Below are 7,000 nucleotides of genomic sequence, written 5' to 3'. Positions count from 1 at the left end.
AACAACAACAACGGAAAGGAGAAATAAAGGACATAGCTTTCTCCAGCTAGGCTTGAAAAACCATTCATTCTTGCAGTTTTACTGATCGTGAGTATTTTGGAGCTGCGGATGGGTCGTGGCGATGTGAATGTGCCCCGGTAAGCCCAGTATGAGCTGAGGGTTGCAAACCTAAAATGTTCTCTAGACACTACCTATGAAGAAATACACAACTGTGTAGTTACAGAGATACGCAGGTCAACATGGTCCTCATGGCAGATTATTGCAATGACGTATGGCTCTAGCAGTGGTTTAAAGAAATTGCTTAACAAAATGATTGATAAACAGCTTGAAATGGAAAACGTTTAATTTAAATTAATACCAGAAAAAATAAGGGTATGGTGAGAGTGGGAGACACAGAAATAGAGCCAATTTTACGGGAGTTTTGCTTAACTTGGGGCCAAAATCGTAAATAATTGAAATGAAAAATTAAAACCACCCCTTCCCCATTTCAATGACGGAAAAAATGGAGTCCATCATTATTTCAGTGGGGGGATTTTATTTCTTATTTTATTCTGTTCAAGATTATCTTAGACAGGTTAAATGAAAGTTTAAGACCACCCGTCCCCCAATTTTAATGATGGAAAAAATGGCGCATCTCTGATTTGGCGCCAGTACATCATTGCTTCATCATTGATTCTTCTGACCAAGATTCTAGGTGAAAACTAGTCTCAACACTGACTAATGAAGTATTGTTCAAGCTGTGGGGTTAAGAAATGGTTAAGAACTCAATGATTAATATAGTGCCTAGAAATTGGAAACGTTTAATTTACATTGATGTCGGAAAAAAGATTATAAAGCAAAACTGTGCGTCCCCGGGTGAGCTTGAACCATCAACCTTTCGGTTAACAGCCGAGCGCGCTAATTGATTGCGTTACGGAGACATTCTTGAGAGCACTGTGAATTCAGTTAGAAAAAGAACCATTGAATTATTTCTTCCTCAGCTATAACAAGAATAATTCAACTGAAGAAGTGCAGGCATAGCCATTTTTCTTGGACAATTATGTCCAAGAGGGAAAGGCGCAGGAGGTTAACCCTATGTGAAAGTTCCTTTTTGATTTGATCTGTTAATCAAGATGAGAAAATTTTATATATTAATTGACCAACTGATCTCAAAAATAATGATAAAAAGAAATATAAAGACACGGAGAAATTATTTCTAATCAAAAATATATATTCAATCCTCCCCGGCGGGGAAACGAACCTAGGCTTTGGTAGATTGTGCTAGCATAATTTTTAGCATAATTTAGAAAAACGAGCATAATTTAAAGCTTTTATTTCAGTTTAGCACTGCTAGCATAATCCGAGCTTTTATGCCTTGAAAACAAAAAAAAAAAAAACATCATAGTTCTAGAATAATTCAGTTTGTACTTTACTTCTGTATTGTTATTGGAAAATATCGAGGTCTGGAAGACTCTAGCTAGGTCACCCCGTACATATCTGAGAGGCTGAGACTCTCCTCAGGCCACCACGCTTATGGCTCAGCGGCTCGGCCCCTCAGGCCTTAGATCAAAGATGGCGTCGTCCTCGAGTACATCGACTGATTCCACTCCCAGCACTTCCAGCACTCCCAGTGCCGTACCGAGAGCTTCAATCTCTAGAGAACGTGTTCCTAAAAGTAATACTGGAAAGTACAAGGAAAGAGGTAACTCAGATCCAAAGAACATGAGTCTTCGTGATCGAATCGAAGAATTTCCAGAGGAAAATTTGTGTCTTCGAGGTGGAAAACTGTTTTGCAATGGGTGTAAGACTGTAAGACTGGAAGGTGGACTGTCTGAATGTTCATTAAAGTCAAAATTGATAGAGTTAAGCTACTGGCGATCTTTATTTTCCTTAAAATCCAAGTAGCATAACTTCGGTGACAGAGAGCATAATTTTCAGAAAGTAACATAATTTTGGCATAATTTCTAAAAAATATGAGCACTGCTAAAAGCATAATAAGCTTTTTTTTCGAGCACAATCTACCAAAGCCTAAACGAACCCCGGTCTCCCGCGTGACAGGCGGGGATACTCACCACTATACTACCGAGGATTTGGAATGGCAGCATTGGACAAGATGCCCTGTTCAATTTCGAACCACTGTTTCGAAAAAATTGGGGGTTTTCAGGTTTTGAAACAAACTCTGCTCTAAAGAGTTCATTATCTACTGAAGGAAAAAAAGAGGTCACATTACATAAAAGATTGAAGCGAGAGAAAGCGTCATATAGCTTTACTCAGTGTGTTAATGGAGAGATGGGCTATGGCCTTATATCCCGTATTCCAGGCGAATTAGTATTTTCACTCAGTCACCCATGCTCCCCAAGAAGTTATTACACAGTCCGTGACGAATAGTCTTGTCGAAGGTAGAGGTAAACTGCCATAAAAAAACGCCTGCATAAAACGGGTGATGGGTTCTCAATTAGTTATCGGAAAAGGAGTGAGCAAAGTCTTGTAACCAGAAACGTTAATTGAGGGTTAGTCGTCTTCAATTTGGTAGAAAAAGCATTCGTTGAATACAAAAGCGTACCAGGACCAGGAAAAATGGAACATCGTGGTTGTAAGAAAATAGAGAAGTTAGTGAAATAAAGAGAAAAAAAATATAACAAGCCTGTTTCCGGCCGGGCTTGAACCGGAGACCTTCCGCGTGTTAGGCGGACGTGATAACCACTACACTACGGAAACCAATGACACACATCGTTTTCATTTTGGAAGCATTCGAGCCTCATTCGGATCCTGCCTCTCTTGAAGAACTACGTGATATAACAGCATTGGCCGATCTATAGACCTGCTGCACAAGGTGTGTTGAGCTTTAAGGAATGAATCAGTAGATCTTCATTACTATCCGTTACGACAATCCGTCAATTCGCAGTGATTGAATGAGTCGATAATCACTTGCTTGTGATTGGGCACGGCAAAAACTATACATTCTCTGTTGTCTCAATAGTCTTCCATAAAACAGAGGGAGGGGAGGCGGGCGCTTATTTTCAATTTTGGCCGATAGAAGGGGAGCCAATTATTCGAAGAGGGCGCTTATTTGAGGGCAGGCGCTAATTGGTGGATTTATGGTATTTAAATTTTGGGCAATATGCCTGTGAACGTTTTTCTGATAGCCGTCAGACGATATCACCGGCAGAAAATACTACTTGGAAAACGGGAAGAGAACATAAGCAGGTCATCAAAAGCGGGAAAATTATAACTAACTAAAGAAAAAGAAAAAAAAAAAGAAAGAAGAAAAGAAAAAGAGAAGAGAACGACAAACCATTTTCTAGTTTGGCAGGAGCAGAGTGTCATCCTCGTACTCTTGAAGCTATGGATGGGCCGTGGCAGTGTGAATGCGCAGCCGGAATGCAGAGATTTGGCGGAACGTCGTTAGAATGCCCCCTTTAATCGGCATTTTTGTAGTGTTACAGTTCAAACAAAAACGAAATTTGTGAAGTGCTAATTCCTTCTGAGACATGCTTGCAGGGAATCATGGTAGTTGTATTCATCATCTTGGACTGGATATTTGTTTTAATGGATACAACTACCATGATCCCTTGAACTCTTGTCTCAGAAAAAAGAATGGGCCATTATAAACCTCTCACATTAAGAGTATGAAAAATGTTGGTAAAATTGCCAACTAAAACAGGATATCATGGTTGAAAAGAAGGATTAATTCAAGGTACCGATGGGATTTGAACCCATGACCTCCTGTTTACTAAACAGGCGCTCTAACCAACTGAGCTACGGCGCCTTCCTTGAGGATACAATACAATACACTAACGCAATGATAATGTGTTACACCTTAGTATAATAGGAGATTACAAGATAATTTTTCAAATAGCACCTCCCAGAGTTAATAATTCGTATACAATTCTCCATGTGAGTATTTTATTTATTCGAGAAAAGCTCGTAGGACACTTCTAATAACAGGACCTCTTGCACCTAATTTGATTCAGGAAAAGCGGTTGTTTATTGCATCAAAACCGCTAGGAACCAAACTAATGAAGCCGATCCAGGTATTATCCGTTATGAATTAAACTACAAGGATTGACTACAATGTCCAAAATATCCAAAAATAATTTTTAAAAAAATATATATATATCCTTCTTTTATCAGAAAAGTTTCTCGTTTTGAGACGAGAAACTTTAAATTTTATTTAAACAAGGGCATCTAATTAGCTTGCTATATTTTTGCCCTTTTCCATTTCTCCTCTTACTTGTCTACTTTATATTTATCTTTGTAATTTTAGAATGGAATAAATAAATAAAATGAAATGAAATGAAATGACTTTTCTCGACCCTCTTTTTGGGATAGTTTAAACAACCCATCACCTGTCTTACGTAAGTTAGTTTTATGGCAATTTAGCCTTTACCTTCTACAAAACTTTTCGTCACGGACTGTGTAATAACTTCTTGGGTAGGATGGGTCACTCAGTGAAAATATTGATTGGCCTGGGATACAAAAAGTAAGGTCATAACCCATTTCTCCATTAACACACTAATATAATTAAAGCTCCATGACTCTTTCTCTCGCTCCCATCCTTTATGTACTGTAACTTTTCTCTTAATAAGAAAGGAACTCTTAAGAGCAAAGTTAGTTTCAAACCAGCAAACCTCCATTTATTCTGGGTTCAAAAAGCATCTCGTTCAAAATGTTTTGTGCCAAATCCTCGGTAGTATAGCCGGGTGAGTATCCCCGCCTGTCACGCGGGAGACCGGGGTTCGATTCCCCGCCGGGGAGGATTAAATGTGTTTTTGACTTGAAATAGTTTCTCGGGTTTTTTGTTTTTAGATTTTCGAAGTCGGTTGCTCAATTTCTGTTAAGAATAAATAAAACCAAATGATACCGTTATACCGATTGAAATACATTAAAACAATAACAACGAAAAACAAATCAAATCAAAAACAAACTTCTTCAGTTAAATTGTTGTTTTTATAGCAGAGGAGGATGATTCACTGATTCTTTGACTAATTCCCATCGATCTCATAGAGGTCTCCGTGGTGCTATCGGTTAGCGCGTTCGGCTGTTAACCGAAAGGTTGGTGGTTCAAGCCCATCCGGGGACGATTCAATATCCTGTCATTCTTTTTTCTTTCCTAATAGAATACAACGATGCGGGAGGGATCTTTTTCCAATTTTATCATCAGTAGAACTAGAAGCTGTGAATTCACTTTCCTTTTTAATCCGTGTCTGCGTAAGCGAGTTGAAGTAGTGGATCAGATCGATGATGCAATTTAGTGTTGGTCGATGAACAGTTAACGTGCCATCGCAATTTTGCTGTTTTGCGGGCGCATATATGGTTTGACATCTCCTGGGCTACATGATATACTTAACTGCGTCTTTTCAGGAGCCATAATCGAGGACGGAGACCGTAAGTCTTGGGATCCGCGCGCACCTATGATATGGGACAATTTTTCTATTTTTAGAACAAATTGCGCCATCCTGACGTCATATATTCGCGCGGATCCACGCACATGTCGGGGGCTCCCGCGTGGATGTTGTCCCGTTGCGTGATCAAATAGTGAGAGTTGAGAGATTTTCTTGCGTATTTTTCACAGCGAAGGCAGGGAATAAGGCAGGGAGTAAGAACCAGGGCGCTTATATGTAGCTTTTTGCTCTGAGCTAACGGACTAAGGTAGGTTTTTCAGGGTCGAAAACAAGACTTCAATCTCGCGCTGGGAATGAATAATAAAATCTGCTCGCGCTAGTTGTACATGTAAGCTTACGCGTATGCTTTTGCGTTTGTTCAGACTTAAGAATATAGCAAGAAAACTCTCTTCTCTGGTATCGAGTTAATTTGCGAGTTTCTTAGACAATGCTTAATCATAGCCAAAACCTGTTTGGATGGTTTCTTATTGTTTCTGCTTGTTTGGGGAGTTTGCAAAAGTTTTCGAAAGGAAAGTCTGACAAGTAGCTCATTTGCATAGTGCAGCTCGTGCACTTTCAAGTCCGAGTCGGTGTTTTCAATTGTCAACTACAAATCTTGACAAAGATTTGTTTCGTTATCTTTTGTGCTGAGATGCTGCAACAAATTTCACGAACGCAAAAAGGCTACTAACATGTGTGTTTCTTCAACAGAGGGAATTTTTACACTGCGAAAATGAAAATAGACAAGGAGTTTTGATAACTCGATCAACAAAATCGAAATCGTTATTCGAAGTTGATTAAAGAAAGCGTCATCGTAACTTTGCTTATTATTTCTGCTTTATTCACATATTTTCAGCTTAGCTTTTAATATGTTCTCAAACATTTATCAATCGTAAACATATTTAAAAACTATAGAGTTATTGTTTGAGTTCGATGTACGTTTTCACCCGAATGTGCGGAAATCCAATTTGTCACTACTGACTGTGCGAAACACGCATCGGCGGGCGCTCTCATCCATCGACAACAGACAATTTACTGGATTTTTACAGAAATAAAACTGAGCAGTATCTACGGACGTAAAGTTATCGGGTCTTGATGAAACATCAAGCGTTTCTTACGATTCAGGCGAAACTCAAACTAGCAATTATTTTGTTTTGTTTTCGGTCGCGATAGACTGGCAAATTCCTTGCAAGCGTGTGGCAAGAGGAGGGAGGAGAAACTATGAAGTTCTGAAACTCTGCTATATCTAAATATATCCAGCTAGTGTTTTGCTGTGTCATGGAAAAGCTGTTAATCTTCCACATATGTGAAATTTAAGTGGAGCAATGTACAGCTCATGTAAAAGAAGCATCGGAACACAACTTGGTCAGCGATATATATAAGCTTAAAGCGGAGCATACCTAAATTCGACACTGTCTTACTTCCCTCAAACTGGAGCAGCTTACGACGAAAATACTTACCCAAAATTCCAACAGACGTAAACGCGTTCAGTTGTGGGCCAAAAGCATGATGGATGGACAAGATGGATTTGTATTTTCCTGCTCTGTTGTTCTTTGCAATGAACATTTCCGAGCCGAAGATATTTCGAAAAAACTTTCTGGTCGCTGGGATTTAAGAAAAGGTTTGTGATATTGTTC

General features: G+C 39.1%; 4 non-coding genes across 4 annotated transcripts; 2 read left to right on the top strand and 2 right to left on the bottom strand.

Annotated features, from left to right (window-relative positions):
- Positions 1 to 2,624: 2,624 nt before the first annotated feature.
- Positions 2,625 to 2,697, bottom strand: Trnav-aac (transfer RNA valine (anticodon AAC)). The gene has a single exon. It is a non-coding gene; the product is annotated as a tRNA-Val (tRNA).
- A 977-nt stretch (positions 2,698 to 3,674) lies between these two features.
- Trnat-agu (transfer RNA threonine (anticodon AGU)) lies at positions 3,675 to 3,748 on the bottom strand. The gene has a single exon. It is a non-coding gene; the product is annotated as a tRNA-Thr (tRNA).
- A 915-nt stretch (positions 3,749 to 4,663) lies between these two features.
- Trnad-guc (transfer RNA aspartic acid (anticodon GUC)) lies at positions 4,664 to 4,737 on the top strand. Its single transcript has one exon. It is a non-coding gene; the product is annotated as a tRNA-Asp (tRNA).
- A 251-nt stretch (positions 4,738 to 4,988) lies between these two features.
- Positions 4,989 to 5,062, top strand: Trnan-guu (transfer RNA asparagine (anticodon GUU)). Its single transcript has one exon. It is a non-coding gene; the product is annotated as a tRNA-Asn (tRNA).
- Positions 5,063 to 7,000: the final 1,938 nt, after the last annotated feature.

The sequence above is a fragment of the Orbicella franksi genome, unplaced genomic scaffold (assembly GCF_964199315.1).
Source record: "Orbicella franksi unplaced genomic scaffold, jaOrbFran1.1 SCAFFOLD_830, whole genome shotgun sequence".
Lineage (NCBI taxonomy): Eukaryota > Metazoa > Cnidaria > Anthozoa > Scleractinia > Merulinidae > Orbicella > Orbicella franksi.
The sequence above is the reverse complement of the archived record's forward strand: the minus strand, read 5'-3'. Positions and strand labels throughout refer to the sequence as shown.